The following is a 13,668-nucleotide window of genomic DNA, read 5'->3' as shown; positions in this document are numbered from 1 at the left end:
TCACCTTGTATAAAAGCAGTAAGCTCAATGGAACAGTTCGATTTAGAACTCACTAAAACAAAGAAACTCTCGATAACTGATTTCTCATCTTTTTTATTGTGCTGAATAACCTATATAGTTTGAAAATATTTTCCCAACTACGAAGGGCTTCCTTTATTTTATTATTGTGATCATGATAAAATGAGATTCACTTATCAAAGACCCAGATAATCAAACGGAGATTAATATGTGGAAAGAATAACTCTCCTCAACAAAGTTCTGACAGGGCTACCTTATGTTCCAGCTGTGTTGCTACATTTAAAATAATAGAGATTTGAGGGGTTTTGGTTTAGTTTTTAAAAATGGTCCCTTATTCCAAGTCTTTAAGTTTCTCCCATTTACATTTTCTACCGTTTTTCCTTTCAGTGCAGCTTAACTCTGAGTGTGGGGAAGCTCATAGACCAGCTTCCGATTCATAATAGCAGCAGGGCTAGCTGCAAATGTCAACAAATCCTCCACCACCAGAAAAAGCAGGAATTGTTCAAAATAAGTCACAGCAATTTCCCCTGGATACTCGGTAGAATAAGCCTGAGACCGAGGAGAGTGAAAAACAAAATGCTATACAGAAAACCAGAATCTAACCATGTCCCTAGCAAAGCCATTAAAACTCAGCACAACTTGGTCACAATAGGGAGGTAATGAGGAAATGGAAGAAGATTTTGTCACATACCAGGAAAAAATGAAATGAGACAACATAATTTTTATTTGGAAAATGTAAGAGCAAATTGAAAATGCCATAAGCTAGGAATTCCTTTTGGTTTACTTTACCAGCCTTAAAAAAAAAATCCAGTCACACCTCTGACCTCAGTTGACCTCAATAAGTAGGTAATTGCTAGAGGATCAACTCCCTTGTCATGAAACAATAGTCCCCAAATAAATGCAATATAGTCAATCAAATAACAGTAAAGTTAGACCAGGATCGCAGAGTTAAAAATAAATAGATTTAGGGATAATAAACTATAAATACCCCAACAATAGACACAAATATAATATTTCCTCTTTTATACTCTCTCAGTGAAGTATAATATGCAGCTAGAAAATATTGTTGTGGTTGAAAAATGAACACTATTGAATAGTGAAACAATTTTGCTAATAAAAGGGAACTGGTGTTTTAAGTAAGGAGCTAATAGAACCTACTGATTTGCCTCTAGGCATCTTTGCAGACAGCTTGAGAAGTGTGACAATGTCAGTTCTATTCAGTTGAACAAAGTAGCCGTTCTAAAAAGAAAAAAAAAACTGTATAGAAAGAGAAGTGGCTTTCCCTTCTACACTCTCTTTGCCTAGTCCCACCTAGCTCGTTTGAAGAGATGGCACTGTGAACGTCTGTCTTTCGCATATCGGTCTTTTAGTTTCCTTTGGCACACATACTCTGTACTTGGAATGATTTCAGAGAAGATTTAGCGTGACCTCTTCACTAGGATGACATGCAAATTCCTTGAATGTCCCATGTTTCTCTATACCAACATTCCCCATCTTGTATGTTGACTCTCTTTGCCTGTCGTTCCCTGGTTGACACTCTTCACCCCTCCCAAGCTCACCTTCTAACTGAATTTTCCACCTTGGAAACTTTGTTCTTGCCATCTTTCCCACCTGGAACTTCTGTCACCCCATCCCCAAATCCACCAGACCACCAGTCTCTCCATCTTCCAAGTCCTCCAGGAAGCCTCCTGATTAAATCCCAACATCCTATGTCGGGTCAGCCAAACAGCCACCATTGATAATGACGTGTCTGCCTGTCCCCACCCTCCCCATTTGGGGAAAACACACTCTTTGAATAGTGCTAATGGTATTTATTAAGTGCATACTGTGTGCAGAGTGCTGTACTAAATAATGTTGGGTAGGGACAGTCTCTATACGTTGCTGACTTGTACTTCCCAAGCGCTTAGTACAGTGCTCTGCACACAGCAAGCGCTCAATAAATACAATTGAATGAATGAATGGGACAGAATACCCAGGTGTGAATTGAACATGGTCCTTTACTTCAAGGAGCTCACAATTGAAAAAAGGTGATGAATCTGATTTTTGCTTCTGGTTTACACTCTCAAACATTTCATACAGTGTTCTGACCACACTAGGTTCTCAATAGATAGTTTTGTTTGAGTGAGTGATTGATTTCCAACCTGAATTACTGTAAACTCATTGTGGGAAGGGAAGATGTCTGTTAAGTTGTTGTGTTGTACTCTCCCAAGCACTGAGTACAGTGCTCTGCACACAGTAAGTGCTAAATAAATATGACTGATAGATTGAATTCCATATAGAACAGGCAGGGTCTGAATCATGGACTCCAGAGCTGAAAGTGACCTTAAGAATTCAATTCAATCATATTTATTGAGCGCTTACTGTGTGCAGAGCCCTGTACTGAGTGCTTCATGGGAGAGTACAACCCAAGAAATGATCTACTACAGCCCTATGCCTCAAAGGTGATTGTCTAAAGTTAGTCAATTGCATTTATTAAGCATTTAGTGTGTGTAGAGCACTGTACTAAGCACTTGGGAGAATACAATGCAGCAATAAACAGGCACACCCCCTGCCCACAATAAGCTTACAGTCTAGAGGGGATTCTACAACCTGTCTCTGTGTTTCATCCCATCCCTATCCATTTTGCCCAACTAAAATCTCTACTTCTTTCATACAATCCTATTTCTTCTTGCTTGGCCTCAGGAGATATGCAGAGCAACAGACCTGCACACCTCTCATAAAAATCCTTCACCTGTTTGAAGACAGTAATTTAAGCATTCTTACTTCTTCGAGGGAACCACCTAAGTTTGCTAGTCATGAAATTAGTCAAATCATTATCCTATAGCGTAGGGCCCAACGTCAGGGGTGCAACAGGGGCAACTGCCTTCCACACCTGTTTGATAGGGGCTGTCATACTAGGTCATCCCAGGTCTCTGACAAAACCTGAGAATATTCAAACAGCCTGACAAGGCCCAAAACAGTGGCTTTCTAGCTTGCTTGAAGCCTTTTCCATTTTCAGGCCCTGCCCCTTAAAATCCCCGTACCTATTCCACCACCACACTCGATAAAGTTAACAATTGTACCCTATGATCCAGAGGACTATAATCTAGGAAAACTTTGGATAATTAAAAATACGGGTCAATCCAATTGTATGCATGGACAGATATTCCTGTATATATGTATATATGTTTGTACATATTTATTACTCTATTTATTTTATTTGTGCATATCTATTCTATTTATTTTATTTTGTTAGTATGTTTGGTTTTGTTCTCTGTCTCCCCCTTTTAGACTGTGAGCCCACTGTTGGGTAGGGACTGTCTCTATATGTTGCCAACTTGTAATTCCCAAGCGCTTAGTACAGTGCTCTGCACACAGTAAGGGCTTAATAAATACGATTGATTGATTGATAGAACAGTGCTCGGCACATAGCACTTAATGAATACCATTATTAATATTATATTAGGATAGCATAGCTATTTAGTGTCATTAACCCCCTTCTAGAGAGGTGATTGCTCATCTTCTTAGGATCCAGGACTGTCCTTCATAATGCAGAGATGGGGCACAAAGTTCCCTCTGACCTGAAACAATTTTGTTGTTCAGACACCCCTGCACCTCCTTGCCTCTCCTTGGCAAGACCCAATTCGTAAGGGGCCAAGGGAGATTGGGATAGTTCTTTGGAACAAATACAGGACCCTCAGATGATTATTTCCAAGTCAGGAATCATTCCAGCCTGGCTTGAATCTCCCTTGTACTATTAAGGCCAGAAAATCCACCATTCTGAATATTCCCACAGTGTTTCAAAGATATTCAGTTAACACTGTTGATGATGATGAAGAGATGATCACGAGGAGGAGGAGAATGAAGCAGCCTATAATACACCCCAATATCATCCCAAGCACTACAGGGCTTGAAGATTCTAGCTGAAGTATGCCGTGACCTGCTGAGATTTAGAGGAGCTACGAGTGAAGAAAAAGAGTCTCTGATCCCTCCACGGCACCCAGTGGTGTGTTACTGAGCCCCCTGAAACAGTTTGCAGGCGGATCAGGCTAATTACTATTAATTATTAATGATAATGCCACTTGAAATCCCCGCCAATTTAACCCAGCCATTTGGAAGAGCTGCATTCCTCTATTATCCAATTGATAATTTTAGGGTTTCATTCACAAGCACAATCGTAAGAAAAACAAGGAGAAGACTGTCTCTTAGTTGTGTACATATGCATAGACTTTGCCTTTTGAGGACTTAATTGAGAATGAGGGTTACAAAGAAAAGATCATTAGGAGTTACAAAGGAAAAATCATATTGCCTCCTGCCATGCGCCAAGCACCATGAGACCCGCTCCAGTTTCTATGAGAGAGAGCCAAAAGACAGCAAGGGAGAGAAAGAGATAGAGAAAAGTGGGTAGGAAATGACAGTGGTTCTGTAAAGGGCTGTTGGAACCATCATGAATAAAAACAAATAGAAATCAGTAGAGAGATGAGAAAAAAGCTTCCTGGGAACCAGGAGATCTCAGTTCCAGCCCCAGCTCTGCCACCAGCCTGCTGTGTGACCTCAGGCTAGTCAGTTAACGTTTCAGTGCCTCAGTATCATCATCTGTAGAATGGAACTAAGGACACCTGCTGCTCCCTAGCTCCTAGAAATGTTGGGAGTACAAGCTGAGGTAATTGGTGTGAAAATGCCTTGGAAAAACACGAACAACTCTAGATATTCAAAGAATTAGAGGCTGTAGTTTCAAGGAAGAAGTATACTTTTCCGTAAGTAAAAATATATTGCCGCCACTGGTGAACAAAAATAGAAATGAGTTTGAAGACCAGATTATAATTAGCCGTAAGTGAACTGAACTAAACCTATGAACAAATCATTGCAGAGATGAATGTTAGAAGGTGCTGTCTGAATAGTCCTTTAGTCAAATCAGCTCTTTGGAGTCATTCCATCCATTGAATGAATGAAGTCAATGATATCTTGTGATCCCAGCAGCCACCTTAACCATTTATGGGAATGTTGATTTACACATTCTACTTGCTTATTCACATATTTATTTAATCTTTTTCTTCTTTGGTTGCTTCCAGTTGTTTTCCTCTTGTTTCCATTCTATGTAAATATAATATACCAGCCTGTCTTTCCATTATATTTTAAGTTCCTCAAGACAAAGTGCATACCTTTTACTTTAACTTTATGATCCCAAATTTGCTCTTCACAAAGTAGGCACTAAGTAAATAATGCTGACTGACCGACATTGTTCTGGAACACTATTGTATTCATTGAACGAGAAGCTGTGCTTGCATTTCATTCATAATAATGCATTCTATATTGGAGAGAGGGATATTTTTTAAAGAATTTTAACTGAAAAATTGTCCCTGTAACAAAAACAAATAAATAACTTTAGAAGCAACATGGCTCAGTGGAAAGAGCCCGGGCTTGGGAGTCAGAGGTCATGGGTTCTAATCCTGGCTCCCCCACATGCCTGCTGTGTGACCTTGGGCAAGTCACTTCACTTCTCTGAGCCTCAGTTCTCTCATCTGTAAAATGGGGATTAAGACTGTGAGCCCCAAGTGGGACAACGTGATCACCTTGTATCCCCCCAGTGCTTTGAACAGTACTTTGCACATAGTAAGTGCTTAAAAAATGCCATCATTATTATTATTATCTAAATAGTCCATGTAGAGAGATTATAGTATAGACTATAGATTATAGTATAGTATATTAGGGAAGCGGCGTGGCTCAGTGGAAAGAGCCCAGGCTTGGGAGTCAGAGGTCATGGGTTCTAATCCTGGCTCCGCCACTTGTCAGCTGTGTGACAAGTCACTTAACTTCTCTGTGCCTCAGTTACCTCATTTGTAAAATGGGGATTAAGACTGTGAGCCCCACATGGGACAACCTGATCGCGTTGTATCCTACCCAGCACTTAGAACAGTGCTTTGTACATAGTAAGTGCTTAAGAAATGCCATTATTATTATTATTATTGTTATAGACAGGGTAACGTTTTTGATGTCCTGTACCCATCCTATCTGGAACTGGTCATGGGTGGGAACTCCTGATATCAATTTATCTGACAGACTGATAGACAATTTGTTGGATTTTTTTTCAGCTCACTGTTCTCTCCATTCATACTTTGTTATTGTGGAGGGCCTCCTGTCAGTCCTCGGTATTCATGCAGTGTGTGTGTGTGTGTGTGTGTGTGTGTGTGTGTGTGTGTGTGTGTGTGTGTGTGTGTGTGGTATTTGTTAAGTGCTATGTGTCAAACACTGTTCTAAGAGCTGGGACATCTACAAGTTAATTAGGTTGGGAAAAGTCTCTGTCCCACCTGGGACTCATAGTCTAAGGTGTAGGGAAAGAGAAATAATGATAAACATAATGATCATAATAATCATCATTATCCAGTAATACTACTACTAATAATTGTGGTATTTTTAAAGAACTTATTATGTGCCTAGTACTGTACTAAGCACTAGGGTAGATACACGATAATCATGTCAGACATAGTCACACAAGGAGCTCAAAGTCTAGGAGGGAAAACAGCTGAGTGAAAAAACACCTGGTGATTTCAGCTTCGTCTCTCTGAAGACCTTCAGCCCCCTTCCACTGTGACTGAGAAACTCTCTGCTTGCTCCCAGCATTCAAATTCATGTCTGTCTTCCCCTCTAGACTGTGAGCTTGTTATGGGCAGGGAACCTACCTGCTACTTTGGTTGTACTTTACTCTTCCAAGTGCTTAGTAATAATAACAATAATAATGATGACATTTATTAAGCGCTTACTATGTCCAAAGCACTGTTCAAAGCGTTGGGGAGGTTACAAGGTGATCAGGTTGTCCCACGGGGGGCTCATAGTCTTAATCCCCATTTTACAGATGAGGTAACTGAGGCACAGAGAAGTTAAGTGACTTGCCCAAAGTCACACAGCTGGCAATTGGTAGAGCCGGGATTTGAACCCGTGACCTGTGACTCCAAAGCCCGTGCTCTTTCCACTGAGTCATGCTGCTGTGCACGTAATAAGCACTCAGTACCTATGATTATGTAAAAACCTGTGATTTATTGATTTATCTATATTAATGCCTGTCTCCCCTTAGGGACTGTAAGTTCCTTGTGGGCAGGGAATGTCTGATTACTGTTATACTGTACTCTCCCAAGCACTTAGTACAGTGCTTTGCACATGGTAAGTGCTCAATAAATATGATTGAATGAATGAATGATTGATTGATGCTCTGTGTGCCAGACACACTGCCTCCTCTGACACTAGCACCTGCTCCCCTCCACATCATCACGGAAACCGCATCCCCCCCCTGCTTTCTACCAGCCTGGTGGGGAAAAGATCAGCTCTGTACTTTGATTTTTGTTTCTACTTTGTGTATTTGTCCTTAAAAGCAGCGTGGCTCAGTGGAAAAAGCACAGGCTTTGGAGTCAGAAGTCATGGGTTCAAATCCCAGCTCTGCCAATTGTCAGCTGTGTGACTTTGGGCAAGTCACTTAACTTCTCAGGGCCTCAGTTACCTCATCTGTAAAATGGGGATTAAGACTGGGCCCCCTGTTGGACAACCTGATCACCTTGTAACCTTCCCAGAACTTAGAACAGTGCTTTGCACATAGTAAGTGCTTAATAAATGCCATTATTATTATTATTATTAACCCTATGCTTTTTTAAAGCTTCATTGCTCCGAAGTGTCTGTTACATGTCCCCTCCCTCACCTTTATTCATAGATTGTGATTCTCCCAAGGACAGAGTCCATGTCAAATTCCCACTCAAATATTATTTTCCAGCACTTAGCACAGTGCTCTGAACACTGTAAGCACTTAATAAATGTTATTATTACTACTCTCTCCTATGAATCAATGTCTTATCGTGGCAGGAGAGTTTGTACACGCCAGTGAAGCTTAGAGCTATGCCACTGAGAGATATTGTCTCTCCAGGGTTAGCCATAATAGAAAGGTCTAAACTGAAGTGTCAGGCAAAACTGATTCAGCTGTGCTGGGCAGCAGTGTCATGGGAAAGAGTCAAAGGTGGGTGATCAAGTGATCAAAATTTTGATGAAAGACAACAGCAGAGACTTAAGTTTTTACTATGTGAAAGAAGACAATGGCAAACCACTTCCATATCTTTTTTACCAAGAAAAATCTGTGGATAAATGCCATAAAGTCACTATGAATCACAGCATGCTTCAGTGGGAAGAGCACAGGCTTGGGAGTCAGAGGACGTGGGTTTTAATCCCGGCACTGCCATTTGACTGCTGTATGACCTTGGGCAAGTAGCTTAACTTCTCTATGCCTCAACTACTTCATCTGTAAAATGGGGATTAAGACTGTGAGCCCCTCGTGGGACAACCTAATTACCATGTATCTACCTTAGTGCTTAGAACAGTGCTGGGCACATAGTAGCATTTTACAATTACCATAATTGTTATTGCTATTAACAGGTATTTAATCCCCAGGATGCACATGAGGAAACTGAGGCACAAATAATTTAAGTGATTTGTCCAAGGTTGCACAGCAGGCAGTGGAAGAATCAGGATCAGGACCCAGGCCCTCTGATTCCCAAATCTGTTGTCTTTCCACAGGCCATGCTGCTTTACTCATTGTCATATTTATTGAGCATTTACTGTGTGCAGAGCATTGTATTAAGTGCTTGGAAAATACAATACACCAATAGAGACAATACCTGCCCACAATGGGTTTATAGTCTAGAGGACAGGGTTACCGCAGACAGTGTTTCATTTTTGAGCAGGGTTCTGAGCCACAACAAGAGGCCTTTACAAGTCTACCATCTCACCCTGTTTCATGTTGGCCCAGATCCACACCAATAGCTTGAAGCCCGTCCCCAAATATTTAGACAAAATGTACCCTTGTCCAGTAGCAACTGTTCAGTTCTAACAGCCCATAGAGCCTTCCTAGGGCACCCTCCTTGCCCAGGATCAAAAGGATCACATTTTTCAGCCTGTCCCAGGAAAATTTGGGAAGTCTTGTGAGCATGACAGAGCCAGGCTTCAGTCCTCAGTCTCCGCAAAATAGGGTCGCTGATGTCAGAGCAATTCTAGATCACCCGGCTGTCTCCCAGCAAAATGGCTAAAGGGCTGTGATTGCTTCTTCTTCCCAGAGGTGATGGGAGAGTGTGTGGGGATGGGTTTCAGGCAGCGCTGTTGCCAAGGAATCTAGCTCCCTTCATCACCATTCCCTGTTAGAGGAAGCAGCATGACCTAGTGGATAGAGCACAAGCCTGGGAATCAGTAGGTCATGGGTTCTAATCTTGCTCCACCACTTCTCAGCTGGGTGGCCTTAAGCAAGCCAGTTAACTTCTCTGTGCCTCAGTTACCTCATCTGTAAAATGGAGATTGAGACTGTGAGCCCCACGTGGAACAGGAGCAATTTCCAATTCAATTTGCTTGTATCCACCCCAGCACTTAGTACAGTGCCTGGCACATAGTAAGTGCTTAACAATTACCACAATTATTATTACAAGTAGTCTCCAGGCTAACCATGCTCAATGCCAAGGAGGAAAGCCGGTTTCCAATCCGCAGAGCGTTCACTTGAAAATGAGGCCACAAACTTCCTGCCTTGAAACAGCAGGCAGGATGCTTCTCTCAGCTGGGAAGTTTGCCTAGTATAGACCCAATCACATGTGCATATTCCACCTGAGTGCTTCACTGGTTTTCTATGATAAATTCAATATAAGTCAGATCTCTGGAGGTTTAGGGCTTGGAATGATTACACTAGCAATACCTTGTTCCTAAAGAAGACTTAGAATACAATATAAACACTTCCACTAATAATTTGACAAATTGAAAAATATTCCCCAGGAAATAAATATATCCATTTTCATGATAGAATAATTACAAACCTTTAGGTCAAGAATTATGTCCTGTACTGCTTTTGTATGCCTCCCAAATGCTTAGATCAAAGTTCTACACACAGTAGGTGGCTAATCAATACTGGTGATGATGAGGAAGAATGCTAATCCTTTCTTTTTGGAATACTGGATCAGAGAATCCTAAAGATAGATGTGTCCTTGAGAGATTATTTGGTTCAGACACCTGCTTCTAGAAAAATAAACAACGGAACCAACCAGGACAGATGACTGTCTATTATTTCTTAATGATTTCCAGGAAAGAACAACTATTTTTATCCCTCCTCTTGGGACTGTCTCTAATTTCTCTACATCTTTTTAAGATGAATTGACCACTACTGGACTGGACATGCCAATAATGGATTGGGCTGATGTTAAGGGCAATAGAAGAATTACTTCTAATTCCTTGTCACTGTCCTGTTAGTAGCATTCCATAGTATTTATTAATTATAGTTTTTATTATTCCAAGATGCCAGTTGCAGTGCCAGGGGAATGTGGGGCAAACGTGATGTCACCAGGCTTCTGAGGTGGGGCAGCCCCTACAGAGCAGTGCATCCAGGGGAAGGGACACTGACCCTCCCAAATCCCCACTTCTAGTCAATCATATTTATTGAGCACTTACTATGTGCAGAGCACTGTACTAAGCACTAGGGAGAGTATGATAGAAAAACAAACAGACCCATTCCCTGCCCACAACAAGCTCACAGTTTAGAGGGGGAAGCTCTGGGGCTTGAGACCACACCGGGAAAAGAGAATGCCCCCTGCCAACCGTTCCTAGGCATGCTGGGGCCTGAAGCCACACCAAAGGGAAGGGATGCTGACTTCTCCACATCCCTGCTTCCCTGCAAACTGGAGACCTGGAACTGGGCCAAGGAAAGGGGACATTGACTCCTTTTTTTTTTTTAATGGCATTTATTAAGTGCTTACTATGTGCAAAGCACTGTTCTAAGCACTGGGGAGGTTACAAGGTGATCAGGTTGTCCCACAGGGGGCTCACAGTCTTAATCCCCATTTTACAGATGAGGGAACTGAGGCACAGAGAAGTTAAGTGACTTGCCCATCGTCACACAGCTAAGTGGCAGAGCCGGGATTTGAACCCATGACCTCTGACTCCCAAGCCCGGGCTCTTTCCATTGAACCATGCTGCTTCTCCTCTTCTCCCTCTTCCATACTCTGGGAGCCTGGCCCCCCACCACCCCCACACAGTTTTAGTCTGAGACCACACCATGGTCCCTTCGGACCCCACCTGCGTCTGCCAGAGCCTGAGACTGCATCTGGGGGATAAGACAGCGACCCTCTTCCCCTGCCCCCCCAACCCCTCACCTATGTAATAATAATAATAATAATAATAACATTTATTAAGCGCTTACTACTAATAATAATGATGGTATTTGTTAAGCGCTTACTATGTGCAAAGCACTGTTCTAAGCACTGGGGGCATACAAGGTGATCAGGTTGTCCCGGGGCGGCTCACAGTCTTAATCTCCTTTTTACTGTTCTATGTCCTGGGGAGGTTACAAGGTGATCAGATTGTTCCACGTGGGGCTCACAGTCTTAATCCCCATTTGACGGGTGAGGGAACTGAGGCCCAGAGAAGTTAAGTGACTTGCCCAAAGTCACACAGCTGACAATTGGCGGAGTCGGGATTTGAACCCATGACCTCTGACTCCAAAGCCCGGGCTCTTTCCACTGAGCCACGCTGCTTCTCTATGTGTCAGGGACCTGAGCCTGTGCCAAAAGAAACCCCAAGTCTCCTACTGACCCTAACCCCGAGCACCCAACCCCCCAACACACACACACACACCCCTCCCCCCTCAAGACCATAGGAAACAGATATAAACTTGTGAATGCACCAAGTAGAAGAGGCAAAGAGGACTCCACACATCAATCCAGCTACCAACAATGTGTTAACAATCGCTCATTAGCAGTTAACCACTATCTAGGGTTTATTCATTTACTCTGGTCAGACATAACCACTTAACATTTGAACATTAGCAGCATGGCTCAGTGGAAACAGCCCGGGCTTTGGAGTCAGAGGTCATGGGTTTAAATCCCGACTCCGCCAATTGTCAGCTGTGTGACTTTGGGCAAGTCACTTAACTTCTCTGTGCCTCAGTTACCTCATCTGTAAAATGGGGATTAATAATAATAATGATGGCATTTGTTTAGCGCTTACTATGTGCAAAGCACTGTTCTAAGCGCTGGGGAGGATACAAGGCTGTGAGCCCCCGTGGGACAACCTGATCACCTTGTAATCTCCCCAGTGCTTAGAACTGTGCTTCGCACATAGTAAGCACTTAATAAATGCCCTTTTATTATTACCTCTGGAGATTTCCTTAGCAGGAAGCAGCTGGGCCCCCACTCACAGAGGAACCTGTGTTTGTCACTGGATGATCTCAACTGGCTGCTGCAGCTCCACATTTTCTTTCTTGAAAGCCTTAGCCTCCTCATGTCCTCAAGTCCCCTCCCTCTGGTCACCCTGCCCCAGTCCCTCTCACCGACAACCCTTGTCAACCCATTCACCACCTACTGGACTCTCTCAGCTCACTCCCATCCAAACCCTCTCCACCCTTTATGCCAACCCCAATTCCATACCCTGCTCCATCCCTATCTTGTTTCCCCTCATCCCCCTCTATCTGCATCAGCCCCCATCAGCTCACTCCCTTCCAACCTTTTCCTCCCATTCCCTCTCCCTGCACTTCCCAAAGCCACAGCCATGTATAACCTGTGGAACTCCTGCAATGGAGGATTGCATTATGCATTATGGGGAAGCTTTCTTTAATCCCTGACCTGTTCCTTACCCAATGACTGCTCCTCCTCATCATCACTGAAAACTGAGTCCCCAGATAAAAATGATAATTATTATGGTATTCATTAAGCATTTACTATGTGCCAGGCAATATACTAAGCGCTGGGGTGGATCCAAGCAAAGTGTGTTGGATATATTCCCTGTCCCACATGGGACTCACAGTCTCAATTCCCATTTTACAGATAAAGTAACAGGCACAGAGAAGTGATTTGCCCAAGTCGTGGATCTGGGATTAGAACCCATGACTTTCTCACCCCCAGCCCAGTGCTCTGTCCACTATGCCATGCTGATGGTATTCTCTCCCCTGCCACTGTCTTCATAGGGGTCTCATCTTCTCTTACTTCCCCAAACTCACTTGGAAAAGGAGAGGAGTTGCTTTTCTTCTTGCTTCCCAATGTCACTTTCATGCCATCCCACTTCCCCAGTCCCTTCCTCTGAAGCTCATATTTTCTGCTTCTATCACCCATTCCACAAAACAAAACAAAGTTTTGTGCTCTGTCTCCCCCTTTTAGACTGTGAGCCCACTGTTGGGTAGGGACTGTCTCTATATGTTGCCAACTTGTACTTCCCAAGCGCTTAGTACAGTGCTCTGCACACAGTAAGCACTCAATAAATACGACATTGATTGATTGATCGATTCCAGTCACTAGACATATTCATCTACCATCCCTTGGCACTTGTTCCAATTTCCTGAATCATTTTGATCTCTTTTTCACATTCCATCTTTCTCCATTCCTACAATGATTAATGGGGACTTCAATATCCATGTGAATGTCTCCAACGACCCTTCCACAGTGCACTTCCTCTCACTCCCCAAATGCTATGAGCTCCTTGCTCCATCCCACCTCAAACGCTCACCAACTTGGATACGTGTTCGATCTCATCATCTCTTGTTATTGTACAGTCTCTGCCCTCACCAACTCTAAAATTCCTCTTTCTGACCAGAACCTCCTCATATGGCTTTTCTCCCACCTACCCACTACCTGTAAATCTGTCCTGTTCCCCCACAGAGACAACAAATCTTTT

At 42.9% G+C, this 13,668-nt stretch overlaps 1 non-coding gene across 1 annotated transcript; it reads left to right on the top strand.

Annotated features, from left to right (window-relative positions):
- The first annotated feature begins 1,387 nt into the window (after positions 1-1,387).
- Positions 1,388-1,493, top strand: LOC119924683. The gene has a single exon (XR_005449380.1). It is a non-coding gene; the product is annotated as a U6 spliceosomal RNA (small nuclear RNA).
- Positions 1,494-13,668: the final 12,175 nt, after the last annotated feature.

The sequence above is a fragment of the Tachyglossus aculeatus genome, chromosome 2 (assembly GCF_015852505.1).
Source record: "Tachyglossus aculeatus isolate mTacAcu1 chromosome 2, mTacAcu1.pri, whole genome shotgun sequence".
Taxonomy (NCBI): domain Eukaryota; kingdom Metazoa; phylum Chordata; class Mammalia; order Monotremata; family Tachyglossidae; genus Tachyglossus; species Tachyglossus aculeatus.
This window is presented reverse-complemented; position numbering and strand designations above follow the sequence as displayed.